Source organism: Mirounga leonina, unplaced genomic scaffold (assembly GCF_011800145.1).
Source record: "Mirounga leonina isolate KUSES-001 unplaced genomic scaffold, KU_Mleo_1.0 Mir_171, whole genome shotgun sequence".
Classification (NCBI taxonomy): Eukaryota; Metazoa; Chordata; class Mammalia; order Carnivora; family Phocidae; genus Mirounga; species Mirounga leonina.
The window spans coordinates 4074737-4102572 of record NW_023270436.1 but is presented as its reverse complement, the minus strand read 5'-3'; positions in this window follow the sequence as shown (position 1 = coordinate 4102572).

The following is a 27836-nucleotide window of genomic DNA, read 5'->3' as shown; positions in this document are numbered from 1 at the left end:
TCCGCTTCTGCTCTTTTTATCTCTCATCTGTGGGACTCTCGGGCCAGTCACAGTCACACGACCAAAGTTGGTAAAGGATCATCGTGAATGGTGGAGACGCGTCTTCAGTGAGGGATCCTCTAAAGTCAGCCCTTGAGATGACTTTGGCTTAAAGTCAAGATCACTTTGCGTCTTACACATGGAGTGACAGAGCTCAGAAGGAGGCCAGGAGAAGTCACGGCAAGTCATTGCAATTCTCATCCTCTTATAGAACACGTTCTCTCTTTATTTGTTATTTTTTAAAAATTATTAGTTTTTTTAAATAAGCTCTAGGCCCAATGTGGGGCTTGAACGCAAGACCCCGAGATCAAGAGTCACATGCTCCAGCGACTGAGCCAGCCAGGTGCCCCACGGGGTCTCTCTTTAAAATTTCATACGTTGAAGGAGAAAATTGAGGAATGTGTGTGTGCGCTTTAAAGGAAGAAGGTGAACGAGTCTGCTAGTCTTTCTGAATTCCAGTCTTCCTCTTTGCAATTCATCCTTTACAAAGCTGTGAGCCTTATGAAAATAAAAGTTCTGATCCTGTCATCGCTTCTGCCCCAAAACACACACGCCCGTGTGTGATGGTGTGCGCTCACACACGACCATTTCCCGCAGCGTCCTTCCACGTGGCATTCACGGATTCTGAAACGTGGCCTCCAATTCCCAGTCTCACCGTTTCCCTATGAATCTCCTAGGCTCACACAGAGGGCTTGCTTACCAGACTTCAAGAGCCCCGAACATTTTAAGCTCTTGCAACGTGAGCTGTTTTATCTGTTCCTTGGTTTGCTCGCATGGAGACCACGGCGTTCCCCAGCGTCACCTTCACACCTGAAGTTAGCAAGGTAACGCGTGGCATCTACGCTTTGCACTCTTCCTAAGGGGTTCGGCAGGACCCCGCCCGGGCCTCCTTTGGGCTGCTCACTGCAGGGGTCGCCTGGCTACCAGAAGAGGTGGGCTTCCCCCACCCCAACCCTGCAGGTGGGGCCTCCTGGGTTTTAGCCGCGGCTCTGGAGGTCCTGCGGGCGTGGGGCTATCTTTCGGCTGGAGCTCTGGTAGAGTAGGCAGTTAGTTAGAAATGCGCTGGGGGCAAGGGCGGTGATAAATCGGTTGCTCATGAGAAGCCGGGGGTACGACATCCTGCTTTGTGGTCCCAAGATCCCTCAACATCCTGGCCTTGGGGCTTCCAGGACCCCTGGGTTGACAGACCGAGAACCACAGGTGCAGAGCATGCGCTCTCCTCTTCCCCTCTGCTCCAGGGGAACCCCCAGACTCATTATAATCCATTGCACCCCCCACCCCCATGGGGGAAAGCTGCCTTGACAGTTCCGGTACAAACCTTGGAGGCTCAGAAACTCCCCCCTCCCCCTCCTCCTCCCAAGCTGTGGGAAGAGTGCCCCAAATGATTGGAAGCAGCCTCCATTAGGAGCCCACTATGGCCATGACCCGGGACCCCCTGTAGGCTCAGGGCAGTTGTCGCCTCTGGGCCTGCCCGCTCGCCCAACTTGAGAGTGTCCTGCCCTTCCTAAACTGCTCTGTGCTTGCTACTCTCCTTCCAGATGTCCTTATTCGAGCACCCATCCTCACTTAAATCTTTCGTGCGGGGATCCAAGAACTGAGACCTCCATTCCCACAACGCAGACTCTCCTGCTGGTAACGGTTTGTTCAGATATGAATCATTAGCATTGTGGGGTGACTTAGAAACACACACGATTCTGGCTCCAATTTTCTGCCATCCTTCCTCCACCTTGAGAGGCAGGGAGGCCCAGGCCTCCGACCTCACCCATGGGGAGAGGCTCCTCTGGCAGGTGTCCTGCCCTGAACAGCTAGCCTCAGCAAGAAGAGGCCGGGGGCACAGCCACCGTTTTGTTTCTGTTTCTGTTCTTCTGCATGGACTGGGAGATCCCCAGTATTTGTTGCACGCACCCCCATATCCTGACGCAGATGCCCGGAGGACCAGGGCAGAAAGAAGGACATTGTCTGCCACAAGACCCTGTCCCTCCCCTCAGTTACCAATCAGCTACCAAATCGCGGCACTGTCACCTCCAGCTGTCGCTCAAGCCCAGTCTCCTTTCTTCTTCCTGGCTCCGGCCGCAGCCGCACGCATGCCCTGCCTGCCGTCCCCCTCCCGGACCAGCTGTCAGCGTTCTGATTCTTCTGCTCACATCTGCTCAGCATCCCCAGCCCCCGTCCACCCCAGCATCTGTGCAAAAGGACCTCCGGGAAGCGTAAACCAAACACGAGTGTGACCCATTCCCAACCGAGGGTGGTGGGAAAGCAGTGGAGAGAGGTGGGGAGCGGGGCCAGGGGAGCGGGTAGGAGGACGGCACCTCTCTGACGGTACCTCTTTGTACAGTGCAGACTTTAAAACCATGCTAATGTCTTACATATCCAGGAAATAAATAAACAATAAATAGGGAGGGTGTGTGTGTATCTGGAGGAGGGGGCTGGAAGGATCTCGAAGGGAATACAGCAACAAATAAGCCTGAATGTATCTCTAATGGATGTTATAACCCCGGGGAGGGCTGTGGGGAAGAAAATAACTAAAATAACTAAAAACAAAACAAAACAAAACCCCCAAACCTTGTCTATAAAATTAACTGTTAAATCACAGATCTAGTAGGAATATACAGGAGTGGATAGAAACATATGACAAGAGGGTCTGAAGTGTATGTAATCGTGATGATTCCATTTAGCAAGTGACATTCAGGTTGTGGTTTTTATGAGTGGGATTAACTGGATAAGTGAGTACTCAGAACATTCCAGAAAGAAGGGGTAGCATATGCAGAGACCCCAGATAAACAGTCCAGTGCTAGTTGAGGACTGAAACACAGCTCAGGTGGTTGCCATGCAAAAAATAAGAGGAAGCGGGGCTGAGCTGAGCCTAGGAATGTCAGCGGGGACCGGGGCAAATGAAGGACATACCTTTTGGCCATTTGAGGAATCAAGACCATTATCCTACAAGCAAATCATGAGCCACAGAAGAATGGTAGGTAAGGGAATAATATAATCAGATTTGGGTGCTGTGAGGAAAACCAATTAGGGAACACAAGAATGGGTTTGGGACACTGGTTAGCTTGGACTGGAAATAGACAAAAGGGCTGGATTTTAGGGATATTTGTGAGGTAGAAGCAGCAGACTATGGCTGCACTTGGTCCAGTGAAGAGCACATTCCTATTAGAGAATTCTAGATTCTTAGCACTTGGATACAGGGTAGAGCCATTCGTAGATACAGAAGACTCTAGAGAATGAGTAGGTTCGGGGGATATATGATGAGTACATGATGAGTCATCCTGAAATTCCATGCTACCCTAGAAGAGGGGCCCTAGGGAGTAATTTGTAACAGGACATTCCTTCATTCAAGTTAGTGTTTCTGGGTACTGACTATGTCCAGAACACTGTCCTAGGAATGTTGAGGATGCCAACATAACCTGGCCATGGCTTCTGCCCCAACAGAACGTGGAAGGGGAAATGAGACATGAATAATGGAAATAATAATAGAAATGCAGGTAGAAACAGATTTCATGAGGGATTCTTTAGCTCTACCATACAATACAAAGCTCCCAGTAAGACTGTCAGGGAAGCTTCTCAGATGCAGTTGAAAGGGTGAAGAGCAGAGGACCAGATAGAAATCGAAGGCTAACCCCGTTATCTCTTTTGAAGAGTGAGAAGAAAGGTCCAAAATATTCTGAATTTGCTGAGGCTCCTGGGGAAGACAGATGGAATATTTACCTTTGAAAACATGTTCTATGTTTCCTACTTGTGCAGATCGCTCATTGCTGCAGGGCAAGGGAAGATGTTCTGTGCAATCTCTTTTATCGTAGCTGAGTAGACTAACGTCAGAGTCAGTGGTTTAACTACATAGTGGTTGGGTTTAAATCAACCTCCGATGATGAACCTGGTTTCCAACTTTACAGCGAACAAAGTCCCGAATGCGGTTTCCTATAACCGATGTTCATAGTCTCAATAATAAGGTCAACATTTTTGAAACAATTAAAATAAACTTTTCAAAATAATGGAAAATAAGAGAAAAACTCAAAGTCATAATGCCAAAATACAGACCAGTAGAAGCATGACATAAATTTCATAGGAATAGGAAATGCACATAATTTGCTAACCTTCCCTCCTTCCCAAGTAAACAACAGCTAATTGTCAACCCAATGAATAACATTCTTTTTTCCTCTTTAAAGATTTTGTTCACTTATTAATTTAGATTTTATTTATTTATTTATTTAAGAGAGCGAGAGAGATGGGGGGAGAAAGCAGAGGGGAGGGACAAGCACACTCCCCGCTAGGTGCGGAGCCCAATGCAGGGCTCAGTCTCACAACCCTGAGCCGAAACTAAGAGTCCAATGTTCAACCGACTGAACCACCCAGGCTCCCCTAAGATTTTATTCTTTTTTTTTTTTTTAAGATTTTATTCTTAAGTAATCTCTGCACCCAACATGGGGCTTGAACTCACGATCCTAAAATGAGGAGTCGCACACTCCACCGACTGAGCCAGCCAGTCATCCCCCAGTGAATAGCATTCTTGAAAATATTTGTAGCAGTAGTTTCTTAAAGTTGCTCTCAAGTTTGCTGCTCACCCAACAGCAAAAAAAAAAAAAAGAACCCCTGGTATTATTTGTAATGTTTAACCAAGGCTGAATCAAAGAAATTTGGGCTAGTTGACAAAAGTCTATTGTACTACACACTTACACTTTGCTTCTGATCACCTTTTTGAATGGAGCGTGGTTACTGTTCACTTTGTAAAAAACTACCATATTTGCCAGCAAGCAAAACTCATCTTTACGTCAAAGCAACATCTTTTTTTTTTTGAAAGATTTTATTTATTTATTTGAGAAAGAGAGAATGAGAGAGAGAGAGAGAGCATGAGATGGGAAGAGGGTCAGAGGGAGAAGCAGACTCCCTGCTGAGTAGGGAGCCTGATGTGGGATTCGATCCCGGGACTCCAGGATCATGACCTGAGCCGGAGGCAGTTGCCCAACCAACTGAGCCACCCAGGCGCCCGCCAAAGCAACATCTTGGCCCCTTGTCCAGTGCACCAAGATCACATGCGGAAAGCCCAGCAGGGAAGGAGGGAGGATTTACAGACCATGGTAATGTCGCTCCCTCCTGGTGGCAGAAAACCGAAACACAAACGTCATGGAAAAGATTGGAGGTTCCCATCCCAGGATGCTTTTTCAGCATCAGTAACAAGGTATTAACCATGCAAATAATCAGAGGTAGTTGAATTTGGGTTGTTTACTAGACTTAAATTTCTTACTACCACAAGCCACAGCTCAAAGAGGACAGGAATTTCCAGGAAGTTCTTGGAACGAGAGTGGAAGCTAGCTTCCATTAGAATTAGATTTTTTCTAGTTTTTCTCCCTGGGGGCTTGTTTGTGTGTGAATAGCCAAGCAAATATTGGCTTTTACTGCATGCATGAGAATGACCTTGGGGTTTCTTCAACTGTATGTTTTACTGTATGTTTTGTACTGATTTATACAGAAATGCTGGCTTGTCAACATGCACTCTAGCAACCTGTGGGAATTCAGTCGAATTTATGCTTTTCTGGTTGCTTCTGTGCTTGCAAATAGAGACATTTCTTCTTATTTTACTTAATTTTATATTGTGACTTGCTTTTTCGTCACCAATATTTTCTGAATCTGCAGGACTGCCATTTGCTTTTATAATACCACAAATAAGGAATAAAAATCCATTTACCACTACTTTTTGTGACATTTCTTCTCCTGTTTTATACCAATATTCACTTAAGCCAACATATTTCTTTTATTTATGTGATTTTATACATTTTTTTCAGAGCTAATGGACTATTATTTTATATTCCAATCAGTTTCCCACTACATTCCAATATAGATTATGATACATTTACATGTGCAGAATAATATATTTTTTCTACAAACCTCTTTAATGTCACTTTCAGAGAATTCACTATAAAAATCACTCAGACCTTCCTACAAATATTCCATATTAAATAAGAATGTTTTATCCTCTGATATGTCTAAAATGCTGGCAAATTCCTAGTTCTTAAAAAGGGGCCCTGAGTGAGCAAAACGGAACCACCATTTGCTGAGCACAGATGCCTGCCTGTGTGAAACGCTTTATTTACCTTCCCAAACGCCTGAGGTTATGTTGGAACCCAGAAACTTGGAGTGGGAGCGCTTCAGACCCAGACCTCAGAAGAAGGACCACAGCCAGCTGCTGGGGCCACCTCATGAGCATGAAGAAGGTCCCCAGGGAGCTGAGAACCAGGCTCTGAGGATGCAGCCTGCCCAGTGGGGACCAGTGCCAGAGGTCTGTGACCAGGCTGGTTCTGAGTGTGAAAAGAAGCTAGAAATTAGAACCAATTACCCCTGATGGAGTGAGGGGCGCTGGGGGGACAGCAGTGGAGTGGAGAAGGAGCAAGAAAGTCACTTTTTCCTTCTCTGCTGCCAATCTCCCCCTAGTGCCCCCTATGGGCAGAGCCCAAAGAGAGGAGCTGGCAGAGCAGAGATGCGGTTTGCTGAGCTCCAGTCCCAGCATCACAGAGAAGCAGAGATGTGGTTTGCAGAGCCCCAGCCCCAGCATCACAGAGAGGCAGAGATGCGGTTGGCAGAGCTCCAGCCTCAACATCACAGAGAAGCAGAGATACAGTTTGCAGACCCTCAAACCCCAGCATCACAGAGAGGCAGAGATGAGGTTTGCAGACCCTCAATCCCCAGCATCACAGAGAGGCAGAGATGTGGTTTGCAGAGCCCCAGTGCCCAGTGTCACAGCAAAGCATTGATGCGGTTTGCAGAGCCCAAGTCCTTGCATCACAAATTATGGAGTGATGGTTCTGGAAGTGAGGCTTCATTACTGGCATAGCTATTTCCCACAAAAATTTCCTCCTGCAGGGGTTTCATCTCTGCCATGTCTTAGAGACCAGCACATAAAACACCCTGAGCTATCTGAGCTGTTGTGAAATTGATTGTGAAAATGGAGCCAGCGTTTACTGAGCATCGTTCTGTGTCTGCATCATATCACCCTCAGAGGGCTGGGAGGCATATGTGTTGTTACCTTGTTCCTACAGGTGAAGAAGCTGGGCTAGACCAGCCCAGAGCCATACGCGGGCAGACCTGAGGCTGCTTCCTCTCAGGTCCTAGGGAACATTTTTCTCCCTGAACTCAAGGCTACAGAGCCCAGGATCAGGTCCTTCCAACCAGGGTTTGCTCAACTTTTGCCTTTTTGTACTATCTGTGGTCCTGTGGCCGGGCCGGGGTGGGGGGAGTGGGTTGTGTTCAGTTATCCATGGAATGAAGGAATGCTGGGATCCGGAAAGCTGCCTCCTGAGTGTGAGCTCGGAAGTTGGCTGCCTGGGCTGGAATCTCAGCCCCACCACCTCTCTCCTGTGTGAGCCTGAGCAAGTGCCTGAACTTACCTAAAAGTTTCTTTCCATGCCTATGAAAGGGATGTAAGAAGAAAACCCTACTTTTAGGGTTTTCATTAAGTTTTAAATGAGTCAATTCAAGCCTTATGCTTAGAAAAGCATCCACTTTAGTGCTCAAAAATACTATTGTCCTTGCAAACCAGATTGTTTTTTATTTTATATTCCTGAATCTCAGTTTCTTCCTTGGTAAAATGGACTAATATAATACCACTTTACAGAATTAATCCACCTAAAACAAATGGTCATGAGTCATGTGCCATGCGAGGCATGGCTCAAGGAGCTGGAAAAGCAGTCTTGGGTCAAGTCACTGGGTTGGGGGGTGGCAGGCTGAGCTTGGGGACAGAGAATAAGCAAGTAACAAGCATGAACAACATAATGAAGCTGCAAAAGACCCATAAGGAGTGCTCAGGAAATAGTAGTTATCTTATTGGATGGGGCATAGGATAAAATAAATCTTCTCCTGGAAAGAGACAGGCAGACATAGCAGGAGAGAGGATCTGGAGGGAGGGAAGATGGATAGGGCACTTCTGCAGCTCGCCCCTCACACCTGCTGCTAGGGACTCCTGTATTACTCTCCCAGTGCTACTCTGGACCAGGACATGCATTTGTTCTGCAGCTCAGAGAGGGGGATCTTCAGTGCTGAAGAGAAAGAAATCGTAGGGGAGTCCAAAGTGCAGATTAGGAGCAGGGAGAGCAGGGCAACTCAACACATTTTTATAGCTATTTATATGGCTTTCTTGTTCATCTGATCTTATAGAAAGAGGGAAAGGTAATGGAGCCCAATTCATCAGCCAGGAATAATGGGTTCTTAGGTGAGCTCACCATTTTGTGTGTTTCTGTGTGTGTGTTTGAGCTGGACAGAGGGGGCAGAGAGAAGATGGAGGAAGAGGAGGAGGAGGAAGTCCCTGCTGCTTTAGGAGGACCGGACAGCCCACCTCTACTTGATAACTGCACTTGCTTCTGAGGTTATATCTAGGTTAGCCAAATAAAAGGAATCTTGGGAAGTGATCAGTAATAGCTGTTGTTAAAACAACTCTCTGCTCTCCAGTCCTATCAGAATCCACACTTAGCAACTACTTCTCCCGGCTGGTGCAGTGTGTTCTCAGCTGCCTTCTACCCAGGGCAGGTTCAACCTGGGAAACCAGGGGGCTACTACCTTCAACCCCAGCCTGGTCCAGAATTCTCCAAGGTGGGATCCTGGGCTATCTGCTCTCATGCCAAGTGGCTTCTTCAGCTTGTCCCCAGCATCTCTTAGGGCTGTTTAAGGGTACCTCCGTGTGCTTGAGATTGGGGACAAAAATGGATTTTAGGTTGCTCAGAATTTCTCTCTTTGATTTGCATCCAGTCACGAGATTTTACATTTTCTTTTCTTTTGAAACACCTTCCCTGCTCAGGACGTCCTTGGTTGTTCAGTGATGGAGTGATGGTGCACGCTGACAGAGGCCTCAGTGGGCTTCCCCTCTGAGGTGGGCCTGGGCCTCCCTCCCGGGGAGGGAACAGCACGGCCTGAGCCCAGGCCTAGGAGAGCTGACCCAAGGGCTGCAGGCTCGCAGGCTTGGGGCGGTGCGGGGAGGGGTGGTGGCGGGGTGCGCAGTGCCGGGGTGCAGTCACCAGAGGGGTGCGGCTGTGGCTCCCCTCCCCCAGATTCGACGGGAAGAGAAAGGACCTCGCTGCATTGCCCCTGAGCAACCTCCGGGCGACGAGGCTGGGCGTGGAAGGCTGGCTGAAGGTGAAGGGTAGTGGGCGGTGTGGCTTGCTTCTGCCCCACTGGGGTGGGGGGTGGGGGGGACGTTCCTGCCTGAAGGGTCCTGCGGGACAGGGGCTCTGCCCTCCTTCCTAGTTACCCACAGCACGCTGCGCTCAAGAGTCCCTGAGCATGGGGCGCTTGGGTGGCTCAGTAGGTTAAGCGACTGCCTTCGGCTCAGGTCATGATCCTGGAGTCCCGGGATCAAGTCCCAAATCGGGCTCCCTGCACAGCGGGGGGTCTGCTTCTCCCTCTGACCCTCTTCCCTCTTGTGCTGTCTCTCATTCTCTCTCTCAAATAAATAAATAAAATCTTTAAAAAAAAAAGCTGGATGCTCAACCAGCTGAACCACCCAGGTGCCCCTCCTCTGCCCATTTTTTGGGGCGCCTGGGTGGCTCAGTTGGTTAAGCGGCTGCCTTCGGCTCAGGTCATGATCCTGGAGTCCTGGGATCGAGTCCTGCATCGGGCTCCCTGCTCGGCGGGGAGTCTGCTTCTCCCTCTGACCCTCCTCCCTCTCATGCTCTCTGTCTCTCATTCTCTCTCTCGCAAATAAATAAATAAAATCTTAAAAAAAAAAAAAAAAAGAGTCCCTGAGCAAATAAGGGTAGCTAGTGAACAATTACCCTTCCTTCCGTTGCCAGTTTCTGGTGGGTTTTCGCGCCTCTATTTTGAGTCTTTACACGGTCACACCTGACATACAGGTCTTTGTCCACCTGTGTGAATGTAGATCCCCTTTCACACTTTGTGCTTCCCGCTTTTTCCTCTTCGTGTCTGTCGCAGATGGTCCTGAGTCGAATGAATGGGAGTTTTAATTCCTGAAGTGAAGAGACCCCGAGACGACAGAGCGATTTACAAGTGCGGGGAGCCCACCGCCCGCCTGCCCGGAGGAGGGGCGGGCCCGAGTGCAGTTTCCTCCGGGCGGGGCGCGCCCCGCATCTCCCGCTGGAGGGGTGCCTGGCGCCCGCGGCGCGCGGTCTGGTTGGGGACGGTACGGGTGGCCCGCCTGTCCCGGTGCTCCCGCGGGAGGGACGCGACGGTGGGGCCAGGTCAGGTGGCCGGAGCGCCGGCGGCGGCCAGGACAGCGCAGGGGCCCGGGTCGCCTCCCTCGCGGGTCGCCCGGTGCTGGCGCGCCGCCGGGGAAGGTGAGGCAGGGGCGCCGTCTGTCCTTGCGCCCGCGGGGGAGGTCCCCCCCCCCCAGGCTTCCGGGGGCTTCCCGGCAGAGGGAGCCTGAAGGTGGGGTCGGGCCGGGGGATCCGGTAAGGGCGTTGGTCCCTCTGCGGGGCGCCGCATCCCTGGACGAGAGGACCCCCCTGGGCTCCGCGTCTCCGGGCCCCCAACCGAGGCCGCCACCAGACCGAGTGCGGATCCCTGGGCGACGAGGGGACCAGGGTGTGGGGTGGCGCGCATACTTCGCCGGCCCCGATGCTTCGGGGGACAATGGGACTAGGAGTGGGGAGTCCAGCTTTCCCTTTCCCCAAATCGCGGGGCCCCACCTGTGTCTCACCCCAGTGCGGTCACACTGGCGCTGGGAATCCAAGGGGTGGCCGGTCTCTACCACGCCTTTCCCAGCCCCCGGCCGGGAGCGCCGACCTTGGCCGGCGGGGGACGCGCGCCCCCGGCGGGTCCCGCGGGCCCGACGCGGCTGCGAGGCTGCTCGCGGGGTTGGGGGCTCAGGGGCGCTGGGGCCTGCGAGCAGTGCTTGCGAGTGCCCCGATCGGAAGCGGGGTTCTTACCTTCGCCGGTCTCGTGCTGCTCACGTGGCGCAGGGCGGAGTACACTGACCCACCGCGGTGACACAGGGGCGGTGGCCACTCCCGGAGCGGTGACACTGGCTCGGGACCGCCGGGCTGGCGAGGGGTCTCATCTGCTGCTGGCGAGGGGTCTCATCTGCTGCTGGCGAGGGGTCTCATCTGCTGCTGGCGAGGGGTCTCATCTGCTGCTGGCGAGGGGTCTCATCATCTGCGCCCAACACGGTGGCTAGTCCGGGGTCCCGGGACGCCGGCGGGTGGGGTTGTGATGAGGGTGAGGGGAGAAGGGCCCCCTCCAGCAGCTCGTGCGCGCCGGGGGGCGAGGGTCTGCAAGTGCGCCCCCAGCGCGGTGAGACCCGCCGGTTAAACTCCCTCCCCGCGCGGCGCAGGCCACTCCTGTCTCAGTCCCAAGCACAGGTTCTCCTGGCATTTTCTCTCTGTCTGTCCCGCTGCTTGGGTCTAAAGCTCTTTCAGCTCAACTGGTAACTTCTTAGGAGGGACATGTGCCAACTCAGATTTAAAATGTAACATTTGCCTTTCTTTTTCTTTTTTTTTTTTTTTTAAGATTTTATTTATTTATTTGAGAGAGAGAGAATGAGAGACAGAGAGCATGAGAGAGGGGAGGGTCAGAGGGAGAAGCAGACCCCCTGCCGAGCAGGGAGCCCGATGCAGGACTCGATCCCCGGACTCCAGGATCATGACCTGAGCCGAAGGCAGTCGCTTAACCAACTGAGCCACCCAGGCGCCCCGTAACATTTGCTTTTCAAAAGTCAGGCACAGGATGAAATTCTATGAAGCAGCAGGTTCCCCCAAGAGCCTAGCTGGATTTTTAAAAATGTTTTCTACAGTTTTAAAATGGTACGGTTTTCTTTCAAAAGTTCCTGGTGGGCAGGGATGGGGGTGGGGTAGGGGACAACTTCTTTTTCTCTTTTGTTTGAAGGACAAGAGGGATGGTCAGAATCAGGGTGCAGGATAAACAGAGATGAGGAGACAGTGACCTGGCTACTGGGGGTGAGGTGGGCAGGGAAGTGCTCTCCCTGGAAGTTATTCTTGGAGCAGAGACCTGAGCAAGTGAGGTGAATATCTGGGCAAGAGCTGGTCAGGCGGAGGGAAGAGTTGATACAAAGGCCCAGAGGCTGGAATAGGTTTAGTGTGTTGGAGGAACAGCAAGAAGGCCAGGTGGCTGGAGCAGAGAGAGGAGAGAGGATGGAGTGGGCTCAGGGAGGTGGGCAGGGACCCCACCATGTTGACAGAGATAGGCCATGTATGTCCCAGAATGGACTTCTCACGCTCCTTTCTCTCCTTTCTTCCTCTGGAACAGAACTCCTGATGGTCAGCTGGGCACCCAACCACCCAGAAAAACCACCGTCTTTCCCTTCTGCAGTAGGTCTGACCATGTCACTGGCTCCTAAGTTCTGCTGTTATAAAAAGGGGTGGCACCTGCAATTTTCAGGGAGTTAATTTCAATGAAGAAACGTGCCCCTCATTGTCTCTCTGTCCAGGTGGAAATATGCACATACCACCGGGGCTCCAGCAGCTGTTTTGGACCATGAGGTATTCTTGAGATTGGGAGCTTTGGAAGCTTTGCACAGGGGAACGCCCCAGTCCAGGAGAAAGTCTCCATCCCCAACATCTGGGGAGCAAGAGGAGGGAACCTGAGTCTCCGATATCTCTGGAGTACCACCCTAGCCCTGGGTGGATGGCTTTCAGACTACATGAATGCAGGAGAAATGGACTTGTATTTTTACCCTGTGATTTACAGCTGAACCTAAAACTGCTCGATACCCCGCCCCTCCCCCCCCATAAGGACTTTTCTGGCTCTTGCACTGCCTAGAAGAGAGCTTGTAAAATATCAAATGTTTACTTGAGAGAACACTAAATGTGCCTTAACTTAAGTTTTCATGAGAACAGTTTGACACTTTTGAGAAAGGGATGTGGTGAAATTGGGCCCTCGCCATTTTAGATGTTTATAAATAATCTTAAAACAAGGACTGTGCTTTTAAATGAAAGGATGTTGCATTTGTGCACATCTGAATTTAAGATAAAGCATCAGGGAAAGGGGGGGCGAGTGGGTGGTTCAGTCAGTTAAGCATCTGAGTCTTGATTTTGGTTCAGGTCATGATCTCAGGGTCGTGAGATCGAGCCCTGTGTTGGGTTCCATGCTGGGCTTGGAGCCTGCTTAAGATTCTCTCTCCTCCCTTTGCCCCTCCCTGCTCATGCATACTCTCTTTCTCTCTCTCTTAAAAAAAAAAAAAAGTCAGGGAAAATTTTGTTTGACAGCAAGAACAGTTGTCTGTAATCTAAATAGCTAGAAACATTTCAAATTACAAGTGAATGATGGTCTTTTAAATATATATATATCTCCTAGGAAAGTAGAGACAACTTCTGGCTATATAGGTAGACAAAGGAGGAGACAACTCCATGGAAAGCATCCTCTGTTGGAGAGGAATAGATGAATCTTGCAGGTTCCTGACTTATTCTGGATTTTTAAAGTTATCCTCTGGCTGACCTTCCCCATGGTAGCATGAAGTTCTGGAGACAGAAAGGGTGAGGACTGGACCCTCAAGAGAAGGATGAGTTATTCCCACATTCTTGTCAGCATGACATTCTTAGACATGACAACCTCTTAGCTCTCAGGCATCCTCTGCCCCTGCCTTTCTTGACTTTCATCCTCGAAGGGTTGTAGTCCAGGTGGTCAACACCCCTGTCCCTTGCCACCTCCCACTGCTATGCCCCAAAAGCCAGATACTAATCTTACCAAACTTCCTTTTATCATGGGGTGGCCACGTGACCCAGTTCTGGCCACTGAGCTTCTAGACAATCATTGGAGGAGATTGCTGAAAAAGCCTATGCTTCTCTGACCAAAGGACATACATAACAGGAGCGTCCTTCTTCTTTCCCATGAAGGGGTTGTGATGGCCGGAGCTGCAGTAGCTGTCTTGTGAACATGAGTTGCTAAGCATGAAAATGAGAAATCACCAATGGAAAGCACTAGAGATGAATTTTGGAGAGACCCCGGTTCCTTGGTTTCATTTCTGAGGCACTGCACCACTTAGAATGGCCTCCTCATAGATTTTCTGTGCTAGGACATAGTTGCTTTCATTGTGGAAGTCATTGTTTTAGGATTTTCTGTTCCATGCAGCTAGAAATGTCAAAACTGTTACAGTCCCTAATATTTGCCAGGTTCTTCACTAGGCCTCTGAGAAGGACAAGAGAGGGAGATATGGTACCTGTCACTTACATCATCAGCCAAGAAGTGAGATGCACAGGACGGAAACAGGACGCATGGAGAACACGCCATGACCACATCTGTCCAGCTTGGCTATTGGGCGCTATCCATCATTTATCCCCAAACTTTTGGATGATTGCAAACAACTGAATTTGACAACCTTAAGTTTACTTTAACCTTTTAAACTTTTCCCATATTTCAGATTGGGAAAGTTACTCAAATTCAGTTTCCCAAAGTCCCACAGTAGGTAAGGGATAGAGCTGGGTTTCTAACCAAAGTCTTTTCAACCCCAGAGGGGGGCCTTCTGATCACCACACAGTTTTGCTTTGCCCAGTGCCGTCAACTCACCTAAGTTGATATTTAAGCATCAAAGATACTTTGCCTTTTAGCTTTAAACAAAAAAATGGAGTAGTCTTTCAAGTATATAGTACATTACTGTCAGCTATAATCACCATCCTATACATTAGATATCCAGAAATTGGTAATCTTATAACTAGAGGTTTGTACCTTTTGACCAACATCTCCCTGTTTCCCCCACCCCCAGCTCCTGGTAACCACCATTCTACTGTCTTCCTCTGAGTTCAGCTGTTTAGATTCCCCATGTCAGTGAGATCATACAATATCTGTCTCTCTCTGTCTGACTTATTTCACTTAGTGTAATGCCTTCAATGTTCATCCAAGTTGTAGCAAAAAATAAATGGTAAGAGTGTGTTGGGATGGAGGTGTTAGCTAATGCTATGGTGGGAAACATTTTGCAATTTGTAAATATATCAAATCAACACATTGTAGCATGGTAACAAATGGGATTTATTGCCTTATGTTACTCATAAGTTCAGAGATGTTCTGCCTTCAGGTGTGGCTGGATCCAGCTACTCAAGCATTTTCATCAGACCCGCTTCCTTTCTGTCTCTCAGCTCTGCTTTCCTCTGTGTTGGCTTCCCTTTCAGGCAGATTCTCTTCAAGTGGCAACCCCTGACAGATCCACACTCCCATCCTCACAGAAGTAGAAGATGCTCATTTCCTGCTCTTTGGAGCAGTTTCAGTGAAAGTCCTGGACCTGGCTTTTTTTTTTTGTCAAATTATACCCATCCCTGGATCGGTCACTCTGGTCAGCAAGTAGAATGTTCTGATTGGCCAGAGCTGAGTCATGTACTCTCTCTGGGGCTGTGGGTAGGATTGGCTCCAAACACACTGGGAGAAACAAGAGAGTAGTAAGTATGAGTGGCATGGCAATGAAGGATGCTAGGTGGGCCAAATGGTGGGCATCCCTGTATCAACGCAGATGCCCCGCACATAGTTCATGAGTGGGCATTCTTCAGGGAGCAACCCACAGCAGAGCCCCATGTCACCATGCCAGGCACACAGTGGGTGCTCAGAAACTGTCTGCTGAATGCAAGCTATCTAGACAGGGAGGACCGTGCTGGTACTTATGTGGAAAGTCTTTATATAAATCAGAGAGAATGTCTTGGAAAGCAAACTTGTTAATTATGCTGGCCATTGGAAGATGGTTTTGAACTTTAAAAACGCAGTTCCGAAGATGAGTTTGCAAACTTTAAACTTGTTTTCATAGTGTGGTTAGAGAGAAAATTTAATCCTGGGACACATTTAAAAAGTGCAAGCCAGATTTAATTCAGAACTGTTTCCATTGAGGGGAGACTGTTGCAGTATTGAAGAGACACTGAAACCACCTGGGTATGAGGATGAGTGGGGGGTTAGCCAGTGAGCAGAGTGAGGGGACCCGTGCATGGACAGTTAGGCAACAAGGGTGGAGGGCGGGGTGGGGATTCTTGTTGAACTGTCCTAACAGGATTCTTGCTGAAGCTGGCCGAAACCTTAGCATCAAAAATAGGAGAAGAAGAATTTGATCGGATATGGCTATGGACTGAATATCTGTGTCTCTCCAAAAATTCATATGTTAAAATCCTAACCCCATATGTGGTGGTGTTAGGAGGTGGGGGCCTCGGGAGGTTATCAGATCATGAGGGCAGAGCACTCATGAATAGGATTAATGTCCTTATGATAGAGACCCCAGAAAGGCCCTTCACTTCTTTGCACCATGTAAGGACACAGTAACAAGATGGCCTTCAATGAACCAGGGAGGAGGCTCTCCCCAGATGCAGAATCTGCTGTGACCTTGACCTTGAGCTTCCAGCCTCCGGAACTGTGAGAAATAAGTGTCTGTCGTATAAACCACTCAGTTTGTGGCACTTATGTTCTAACAGTCTGAACTGACGAAGACAGAAATCAAGGTGGGGCGATCCTTGATAAACCGGTTTAATAGGCTGGGGACACACAAGTCCAAGGTTGAGGCATAGAGAAGAAGAGGCACAGAGATTCCTTTGGGGTGGAATCTGACTGAGGTGCGGTCAAGGAGGGAGTCTTTGCCAGAATTAAAATGGAAAAACCAGAATCCAAGCCTTAGCAGAAAGTCCTTCACTTGTTCCCCTAACTTCAGGATTTTGAGTTCTTAAGAACAGTGCATTGGCAGCTAGCATGGAGACAGCTGTGTAGGAAAGTGTCCTGGCCATAAAGCTGGGACAACAATTAGAAAAACACTAACAGATGATTTAATATAAATGAGAATAGTAAAAGTTGTAGGCTTGCCGTTCCTCTATTAAGCATTATTAGTCAGAAATTGCACGGCCTATGTTAGCATAATCCATTTTACCATATATATATATATATATATAGGCACTAAATATGCTAGCATAATTAAAAGCATCCTTGTAGTGAATTTTAAAGCATCCAATTTACTTGGCTTTTACTTTGCAACTCCCTACACTTGCTAATCAGTCTGTCAAGCATAATAACCATTTTGGGGCTGGAAGTATTTAATCCCATGTGAATGGGCTTATCAGGATGTCTTAGAAAGACAATATATGACTTCCTGGCAAAGAAGTGGCTGCGACTAGGCAGTAATTACGCAGTGTCTTGTTACTACGATCTTGAAAATCCACCAGGCTCATCCTGTGGTAGAGGAATTCAGAAGTTACAACTGAGGGTTTAGAACATGGTGACATTAGGGGATGGGGAAGTTTTTGGAAGACATTTGTTCAAGACCTATGGGCCTTTGAACATAGGGTCTAGTTCTGAAACTTCTGAGTCCATGTGTGCTAAGAAAGCATTAGCTTTGACACCTGACTTGGTGGACGCTAGAGGGTTCGGCTGTGGTACCAAAGTCCTGGGAAGGGTGATGTTATTGGCTTTATGGTGCCCTGATGTGTTTGCTAACCCTGGAGACTTGCACCCTCTAGCTATTTGGGGACTGGTTTCCTTGTCCAACCCTGATCTTTTGAAAGGTATGAAATCAAAAGAAATCAAGCTTACTTTGTCCTGAGTTTGGGAAATGCTGATCCAAATTACACTGTGACTCAGAACCATGTTGCACATAAACAGGGCAAGCTTTTGAGCTAGATTTTAATCGTCTGGGTGGGGGGAAAATCAGTCAGGTTGTTATGGGCTCTTTAGGGAAATATGAATATAAAAGCTAATCCTCAGAATCTGAGTCCCCATGTTTCGTCTGAATCTGGAGATCAAAGATGGGGCTAAAAGTGGAGAAATAGAAAGACATGAAATATTATTCTGTCCCCAGGAGGAAAGAGCCATGACTTTGAGACTGGAGGCCAGGGATGGAAATTGGTTTCATCCACTCTTTATGGGTAGAGGTGCCATGTTGGATGGTTCAATCAATGGGAAGATGCTTTAGATTACTTAGTGATGGCTGCCTTTGGAAGAGATGGTGTGTGTTCTGTAACAACCCTCACTACTTCAAGGCGGTCAGGAAAGCTAAGTGGTGTGGCTTCATCCAGGTTACCATCTTGTGATCCTCTATTCCATTGTGAAGGCAGAGATTCAGATGTGGTTATAGTTCAAGGACTGCCTGCTAAATGGAAGTAGGGTGGACTTTGCCATCAGATCTAATTGTTTTTAAAGATTTTATCTATCTATCTATCTATAGAAAGAGAACACTCATGAACAGGGGAGGGGTAAAGGGAGAGGGAGAGAGAATCTCAAGCAGACTCCTTGCTGAATGAGGAGCCTGATGCAGGGCAGGATCTCACGACCCCAAGATCATGACCTGAGCAGAAATCAGGAGTCAGACAGTCAACCAACTGAGCTACCCAGGTGTCCCAGTGTCAGATCTAATTATTAATCCAGGTTCTACCTCTTAACTGGCTAGGAGAATGTGGGCGGGTCCCCTATCCTTTGAAAGGCCCTCTTGAGAGACTGGCCCTGGGCTGGCATCTGGGAACTTGGATTTTGGGAGGGTGCCCACCATTCCCTAACTCCCTAACTAACTGATGAAAGGGGCCCACCTTGCCTAGAATGTGCAAAAAAAACATGTTCTATGCTAAACATGTGCTTTCCTTCTGGGAGTCTGGGATTTGGGGACCTCTTGGTAGACAGTGTCTATGTGGCCAACAGCCTCTAGAAACTCCCAGGTGCCGAGGCTCTGAGCCTCCAGTGGACTTCTCTGAAGCATAACACACGTGTTGCTGCGCGTTTGTTGCGGGGGAAGAGTGCCCTGTGGACCCTCGCGGCAGGAAGAGATTGGAGGAATTCAGCACCTAGATTTCTCTGGAGTCCCCCTGTGTTTTTTCCCTTATGGCCATTCCTATGTCACTGTAAAAGAATTCCGCTGTAGGAACAGCTATATACTGGGTCTCCTGAGACCTGGTGGTGATTCTCCAAACATGGGGGTGGTCTTGGGGACCCCTGACATAGTTTTACAGAGCAACTGTCTCCATCTATGAGATCATGCTGGTGGGCTTAAGCATTGGCCCCCCAGCTTACCTGGCAGGTGAAGTGTCTGATGAGCGAGTTTGTAATTCTCATCAGCCCACCTTCATGGACATCTTCTCTTTTGAAACTAAGAAATCTTGGCTTTAAACAATACATGTCACAACATTTTTTTTTTCCTTCTGCATTCTTTTTTTAGCAAAAGGAGCATAAAGTATTTTATAATTTCCTCTAGTGTCCCATGTAGCGAATGTAAGTTGTTTAAAAAGGAAAACACATTTCGGTGACATTTCATTTGTCACCTTCACCCCGGGTGCCCCCTTGGAAAGCATTAGGGTCTTTGATTTAAACCCGGTTTCACTGTAGATATTAGGGAACTGGCTCCTGTAGGGATCTTGTTGCTAGCACCTTCATCTGTGTGTCCATCAAGACTCGGTTCTACAGTAATTGAGGACGGCTTCACTGACATGGTTCTGGGGCACGTGGTGGACATAACAGTTTCGTAAGTCAAGCAATCAGCCCCTTGGGGATCAGCTTTGCTCTGTGAACGTGCTGACCTCTCCAGGACTTTAACATCTGAAGTGCCAGTGCCCAGAGAGCCTTGGAGAACTGACCAGCCAAATGGGGGAGGGTCCCAGAGCCCATACAACCATCTGTGAGGTCCAGGAGGCTGATGCGTGTGACCAGCATCTGCCCGGTCAGCGGCACTTACAGTCCCGCCCCTCCATTTCCTAGAGGGGCAGGTGTAAGGACTGAGCTTGCCCCAGGGAGAGCCTGGCTGTGTCACTCCAGGGAGGCCTGTGCCTGCTGCCTTACCCCTGGCCACCACATCTCTCCCCGTGGGAGCCTTTGAGCTCTGTGGGGAGGGCAGTTCTCTGTGGGCTGTACCCACTGCATTACTGAGGCTTTTAGAGTTTCCTTGTTGGGCTAATTCATCCTGGAAGGGTCTCCTACTTAGTTACTGAGGTGCAGAAAGACTGAGAAGAGTGTTCTGGAAGCTGGCCAGGCTGGGGGGTGGCCTGCACTGCAAATGACCTCCAGGTTCCCTATGAACATTGGCTCTGAAATGATGTCAATGAAGGCTAGGACTGATTAGCAATGCCGAAGTTTGCGGCAGGAGGGGAAATGGTGCTGTTGGCATCACGTATATGTCATGCTGTACCTGCATCCTGTTCTAGGTTCAGCCCAGTCCCCTGTACCTTCTCCCTTTTCAGTGAGAACTAACATCCAGAATCATGACTCCAAAGGTACAGCAAATGACCATCGTCAACAAGAAGAGAGTTTTCATAGTATGACTGGATTCTGGTTATTAAACAAGAAATAGGCTCTTGAAATTTATGTCTGTTTATCCCTCACTCCGTAAGGCCATTGAGACACTGTCTGTGTCTCTCTTTTCCCCAAAGCAAGTTTGTCAGTGATTTTTCTTGAGGCCGTATATCACCTAGTGGTCTGTCTCCTGTTTGGTCGTGGGCTTCCCTAATCAACTTCAGGCAGATGGCACTTTTATGTTATCTTATAAACCAGAATGAGTGAGGTGTTCTGCAAACAGCTGTTATCTGAGTTATAGAAAAGTCATTTCACAGATGAAAGGAGCAATTGTAAAATGTCAAGGAGAATGTATGCCCAGTGGGAACACTGTGCAAATGACCAGAAATAACCATCTCTGTCTGACCAGATTAAACACTGTGTACTTTCTAAATGTTCTTTTATGTAATCGCTAAAGAGTGGATGGCCACACTGCAAATTTGGAAATCAATTGCCCACCACTAAGTAGTGCTACAGTGCATGGACCCTAAGGAATATATTCAGTAAACCTATTATGCCAATGTCCCCATAATAGAGTTTAGATGTTTTGTCATTTCCTAGCACACATCAAAATAGGAAAACAAAGAAATAATGATTTCTCCTGGAGAATGAACTAGATTCCATGAAGTGAAAAAGACGACAGACAGAAACCATGAAGATGGTGGGTCATGTTGAGCTGCCTGCATTTAGACAAACCTTTGCTAACATATTTCTCAAGGTGGAAGAGGGAGAAAAAAGCCAGCTAAAAAGCAGTTCAGGAAAGAGATTGGATTGATGTCAGTCTCAGTCAGTAATAGATTCTGGATATTTCTTTGCAGGAATGTGACATGACACAATTTTCAAGGGTCTCTCAATACCATTAATATTTATGATATATTTAAAAAACAGGTATTGGGGGCATCACTTTTAAATATTTGTTTTGCTAAATGAAGTCTTATCAGAACCTGGCCCATGTGTACTCATCTCTGTTTGTGGCTATTTTTCACTACAGCCGTGGTGCTGATGGACGGGCTGGGGCACACATCTAAAATACGTCCTATCTGGCTCTTTACAGAGCGTGCTGACCTCAGATACCCTATGTTCAGCTGCCTGGATTCAATCCTACCTCTCCATTTGATAGCTCTGTGGCCTTAAGAAAGCTACTTGGGCTTTGGAGGCGTGGTTTTCAAAGGGGGTAAAATAATTCCTACCAGAATGCCCCAATGGTATACTTTGAGGACTAAGCACAGTAATATGGCCATAGCTCTTAGCACGATGGTTAGTATGCAGCGGGAACACAGGGTGTCTTAGGGATTACTTTTACTCTTAATTCTGCATGCTTGTAAAAGAGGGGCAAACTTTCAAATGTTTATCAGCAATGATGTCAGAGCTCCAGCCACTCAGGAGGAGCATGAGCTCCAAGCCTGTAACGTGTGTGTACGCGGCTGCTGGGGGTGCGTCGGCCAGCCCAGAGGAGATGCAGGGAAATGCTGGAATGCGCCCCCATGCCTGGCGCCCTCCTGAGCCTGGCACACTTGGTTTAATGGTCTTAATTTGTTTTTAAGATTTATTTATTTGAGACAGAGAGAAAGAGAGCATCCATGTGATCAGGGGTAGGAACAGAGGGAGAAGGAGAAGTGGACTCCTTACGGAACAGGGAGCCTGATTCAGAGCTCGATCCCAGGACCCTGAGATCATGACCCGAACCAAAATCAAGAGTCAGCTGCTCAACTGACTAAGCCACGCAGGTGCCCCTTCATGGACTTAATTTTACCAACTGTCAAGAGGACAGTTTTAGTTGTGGTTGCTTTGTCTTTTGTTGCTTGCTTACTAGATATTTCTCTGGCAGAGATCCGGTGTGGCCAACCTTGCAAGTGCTTTCATTTCAGCTTCCTCCTCGGGTTCACCCACACACCTGGCCCGTGCTTCTCCCCAGATGCCTGTGGGCTCATGCCTTTCCTTTGCTTTCTTGTTCCCAAGTTCCCCATCTCTCTCCGTCTCCCCCTGCGTGTGCACAAATGAAGCCTCCATCCCCTCACTCCCAGTGCAGAGCCCAAAGCGGGGGAGCCCAGTCCTCCATTGGCGGCTGCTCATTTCTAGCCTGTACTAGATGGAGGCTTATGTCTTTTTAATTGGTATCATTAGCATTTTTATTAAAATAATTCTCATTATTAAAAAATTTGGAGTAACATAGAAAGAGTAGAGCAAAATGTCCCTCGAATGAGAGCACCCTAAAAGAACAATTAGCAGTGTTAACGGACCATCACACAATCACTCAAATACATATCCCTACAAGGGGAGACACATGAATGCACAGAGGCAAGGGCATAATATGTTGTTTTTTAAAATGTTATTAATGTTTTTGATAAAATGTGCTCCATTCATTGCTGCAAGTATCTATCAGAAGACAAGAGATCCACAGTGACATTGCTGGATTGCTCATCAATGTTGGTTGATACCAGAGATACTGGTGTTTAAAACATTCTGGTAAGTTGAAGAGGGGGGAAGCTTATGGTAAAATTAATGTTTGGCGCCATCACTCAAAGTATTGTTTTTGTTATTGTCTTAACTGTCTTGAGTTAATTTTAGCTCGTAAAGACTGAGCCCCATCTCCAGAAGATGAGGGAATGACCCAACTCTCATTTCTGCCGTTGTCCTCTGTTACTAATTATTATTATTAGTAGTATTAGTATTAATATTAGTATTATTTTAAGTAGGCTCCACGCCCAGCATGGAGCCCGACAAGGGGCTTGAACTCATGACCCTGAGATCAAGACCTGAGCTGAGACTGAGTCAGACGCTCAACCAACTGAGCCACGGACTGAACCCCCCAGGCGAACCTTCTATTGTTACTGTTATCTGCATCGCTTGTTCAAGTCCATAAGATTTGCCCTACTGTAGTGCATTCTCAATCCCCACATTCACTGAATCTTCGTTCCATATGAAGATGACCCTGTCCGCTCCATCCTTGGCTGAGGCTTCATCTGCTTTCCATCCTCCAGAAGCGTTTTCAGTGTATTCTTTATCTGCTGTGGCTCCTCACCAAGTCCCTTCAAATAACTGGTAGAGGGGGCTTTCTTCATTTCCCATTCCCCATCATTGGAATGTGGTCCCAGGGGCAGAAAGGAGGTCTAACCACATGTTCAATCCATGCATTGGATTGGAAATCTCAAAATGTTTTTAAGAAGTAAGGTGCCATATAATAAAAGGGATTTCCACTCAATCATATGTTCGATAATCAGGGATAGGTGGCCTGTGTGCCAAGCCCTGGGATTGGAGCTGAGCCCAGAAGAATGTGTAAACACTCAGTTGTCGGCATCCGGGAGCTCACCAAGGCCCTGGGAAGGGTTTTCTGCCCAGGGGCAGACTTCTCCTACTTTCTGGCAGCAATTTCTCTAAAGAGAAAGGAAGGATTATCCCATAATTTAAGACAGCCCAACACCCTGATACGTTCAGGGAAAGTAATGGTGCCTTCATTTACGTAGAGCCTGGTGAGGAGTGCTGGCTTCTTTCTAAAGCACGGAAAGGGAATGAGGGGTATTTACAAGAAACAAATAAACAAACAAACCAAACCAACACAAAAAATGCAAGCATTGCCGTGGACCTTAGGGCTGATTTGCCAATCTGTCAATTTCCCAGGAAACATCTCTCCCTCTAAAAAAAAATATGTGCCTTTGGCTTATGAGGCAGCCCATTTGTAGATGATGATGCTAGAGCCCTGCTCTCTCTCCAGGGGAGGAGAGTGTGGGGACTGAGCAGCAATAACTTAGCACAGTGAGCTACCGGGCTGTAGGAGGCCTAATGGAACAGAACGCAGTCTAATTCCTGGGATATCTGCAGCCACCCTGGGGGTTTACAACCACATCTGACTTCTTGCAAATGCGCCTTGTGGGCAAAATTCCCAGCTGAGAGGCAGTTTCCTAAAACCAGGCTGGCTTCTCTTGGGGAGGGAGCAGAGTCTGGGAAGCAAAGCCTGCCGCTGTTTTCTGCTTGTTTGCCAGTTGTCCGTGTGGGACATGGCACGGGATGAGGGAATAGGGGTCAGAACACGGTCCGTCCGGGTTGATGTTGCTGATGGGTGCCCGTCTTTGTTACAAGGTGATGCCTGCCTGTTACACAGCATTGTGAAGAATCACAGCTAAAATGGCTCATCTCCTAAGAAGAATGACATCATCTAGATGTTTCAAGTGTAAAGGAATGGGAATGCTCGAATGTCAAGCATGCTGGCTGGCTCGCTCATGGCTTTCACTTGTATGTTTTCGTTTTGCCGAGACCTACGCTGCTAAAACTCCCCAGGTAGGCGGCGGCGCTGAGGACCCATGGGTCAGGGTCCTAAAGGAGTGTTTCTTCAGCCAGCCAGGCTTGTCATGGCAATGAATGAGGTGGGTGGGCGGAAGAGAAGAGAAGTTAGCATCCTAGTGAAGTGGAGAACGCAGCCCTTATTTCCATGAGTGAGTCAGAGCCGAGCGTTGCCTGATATCCTGAGGGCTCCATCTCCATGGACTCATCACTTCCAAAGACCCCACCTCTAATTGTCACCACATTGGGTTATTTCATCAGATGAATTTGGGGAAGCCCAGACATTCCGTCTGTAACCCTTGCCTTTCCACATGAATTTTGGGCTGGGTTTGCCAACCTGTAGCAAAGCCAGCTGGAAATGTGATAAGGATCTCACCGAATCTCTAGATCAATGTGAGGATTATTACTATCTCTACAATATCAATCTTCTGATCCATGAACACATCTGTCACAGGTAGCTGGGGGCTTTGCTCAGCCTTGCCTCCTGCTTTAAGGTTCACCCTCACTCCAGACCCATTCTTCAGCTAGAACATTGGCAATGTTGCAGGGGAGTATCTGAGACCTCTCCACGGTCTTGCGTGGACATTTAAATGTTCTGGCTGGAACCAAATTGTGGTATTGCTCCTCACACAGTTTGAGTCCCTACAGTAGACCTGTGTCCTAAAGAGGTGGGCATCCTCAGCTACTGATGGCACTCCGGAGGGTCATCACCCCTCTGTTCTATGTTAGGAAATTGTCTTCAGAGGGCCTACTACGTTGATTTTGGTGCCCACTAACATTTGCAAACTATATCATACAAAATCTTCTCTAAGTCAGCTTGACTTTAAGCTAAAACCTCAACGTTAAGGAGATCATAATCTTCCGCAAGAAGGAAATACTCATGGCACTTTCTAGAAGCAGGAAAGAGCTGAACACATTGTCGGCACTGAAGAAAAATGCAGTGAGTGTAGGGCAGAGCCATATGAAGTTGGGTCCAATGGGCAGGTGGGACATCTCCAGACCACACCAAGAATGTGGATGTTCTTGTAGGGATATGGGGAGATATCACGGACTTTCAATTGGAGGAGAAGTATGTTCTCGTGTATGTGCAAGCAACATCACCGGGAGTCTAGTGGGTGTGTGGGGAATGGACTGGAGATTGTAACTACTGCGTGAGAGGTGAGTAGCTTGTCCTAGGAGGAGGCAGTGAAGTTCCAACCAGAGCAAACGGCCAAGATCACTTTGTAAGGGGAGCCCCTGACCACTAGCTTAGTTCTCTCTGTCACCTGAGTTGACACGAGAGGGAAGCACGAAGTACGAGTTAGAAATACAGCATCAGTGGTCAGTTATGGTCATGGTCATGGGCATCCCCTTTAAGGTTGCCCCCAACCCACAAGAAATGGGCAGCCCCCAGAAAGGTCCAAGAAGAAATCATTCTAAGCCTCGTACAGAAAGTCATTGCAAAAGAGAGACTCCAGCAGCTGTTGTGATATATTATTTGTCATTTTTAAATGCTTTAAAAAATGCCCGCTGTGATAAGAAGCAGCCTGTTGGAATAGCTGCCAAGAAATGCTAAAGTTAATCTCTTTTATTAATAAAGACAAATACTTCCCGGGGTGCCTGCCTCCCTGGCTCGGTGGCTCTAGAGTTGAGTCAGTTCAGGGTCTCGGAACCACCTGAATGGGATGCTGGCCTTCAGACCCTGCTGTGTGGGGTAAGGATTCCTTTGTCAAGTTGCTCATTCACAGCGTTTTGGTGGGAGCATCTGGGTTTTCTGCCCTACGGAGGAGAGAAGGTGGAAAAGCACACAAGCTGTGGGCTCCTTGAAAGAGCAGCTCAAAGCCTCAGAATTTACACACCATCCTCATCCAAAATCCCACAGGACAGGCCAGTGGGATGGAGGAGACGTGATCAGGTGTCTCTCCTCCACTGGCCTGAGCGGGGACTGCTTCACCGCATAGCGGTCCATTTCCTGTGTAAGAAGCCCAAATTCCTAGCACGTTTAGCCAGGTTAGCCATTTAGTGAAATAAACCCTCTCAAAGACAGCAGAGAACAGGAAGAATAGGGAGGGAAAACCAATCGCTTGAATAGTATTACAGGGGTGTTTGGGGTGAGTCTTAGAAGAGATCCTGGATGTCCAGGGACATTTCAGAAGCACTTACAGTTCCCCAAATGGACAACAGTGTCTCCAGAAACAATTCTTATTTACCCTGCTGGATTTAAACAAATGGTCCAGAAAACAAAAACAAGAACAAAACTACCCAGGCCTTTGGTGAGCTCCATTCTAAATGAATAAAAGAATACCATTCTTTGAGGTTGCTTACATTATTACAAGGACTTAGAAGAAGTGACACACCATTTTTTTAAAAAAATATTTGTCTGTTCAGCCTGGCAGCTTCCAGATTTGAGCGAATGGTAGCATCATCGAGGAGGCTAGTTTTAAATGCCGATTCCAGAGCTGCCAATCCTCCCTCCCTCTCAGAGAATGATTTAGGATGTCTGCCTATGTCCCTGGAACCTGTAATTATATTAAGTACCCCAGACAACTCTCTCTCTTTTTTTAAAGATTTCATTTATTCATTTGAGAGAGAAAGAGTGTGCATGAGCATGAGCAGGGTTGAAGGGCAGAAGGAGAGGGAGAAGCAAGCTCCCCTCTGAACAGGGAGCCCGATGCAGGACTTGATCCCAGGAGCCTGGGATCGTGACCTGAGCTGAAGGCAGACGCTTAACCGACTGAGCCCCCAGGTGCCACCACCCTCCCCGCCCCAGACAACTGTCATATAGGAGTCCCAGACCACATTCTGGAAATAATAGTTTAGCCTGGTAAAAGATAAACTGAGGCCTAGTAAACATTTCAATCATTTGTTTCAGCACATATCAGTTTGAATCAGGCAGCATCCAATCCAGCAGATAGAAAGGAGCTCCGAGGAGCTAGACAAAATGGGACTTTTATAGGCAGAGGGGAGCAGGAATAAGGAAGTTATACAAGGCAAAAAAAAAAAAAAAAAGGTTGGTTATTGGGTTACTTTCCTTTAGTGGATGACAGGGACTGTCAGGCTGTTTACGTAACTAGTGAGGATCAGATGATTCCTGACTGACTGGCTGGTTTAAGCTTCCATTTCCTGAGAGAGCCAAAACTGCAATTAAGTCTTGGTTCGGTGACCTGTGGCTTAGCATAAGTGACTCCATTTTGGGACTGTTGTCTTGCTGTCAGAAAAAGTGGGTAAACTTATTGTGTGAATCGGGGAGATGCCTGAGGGTCATAGGGCTGTTGCTGAATGCAGGTGTGATTGGGCTCCTTATGGTGCAGCCTGCCCCGAAAATCAAAAATCCAGAGTCCCTCCTGAGCTTGACCGGGCACGTCTCAGTTCTGGCTCTGTAT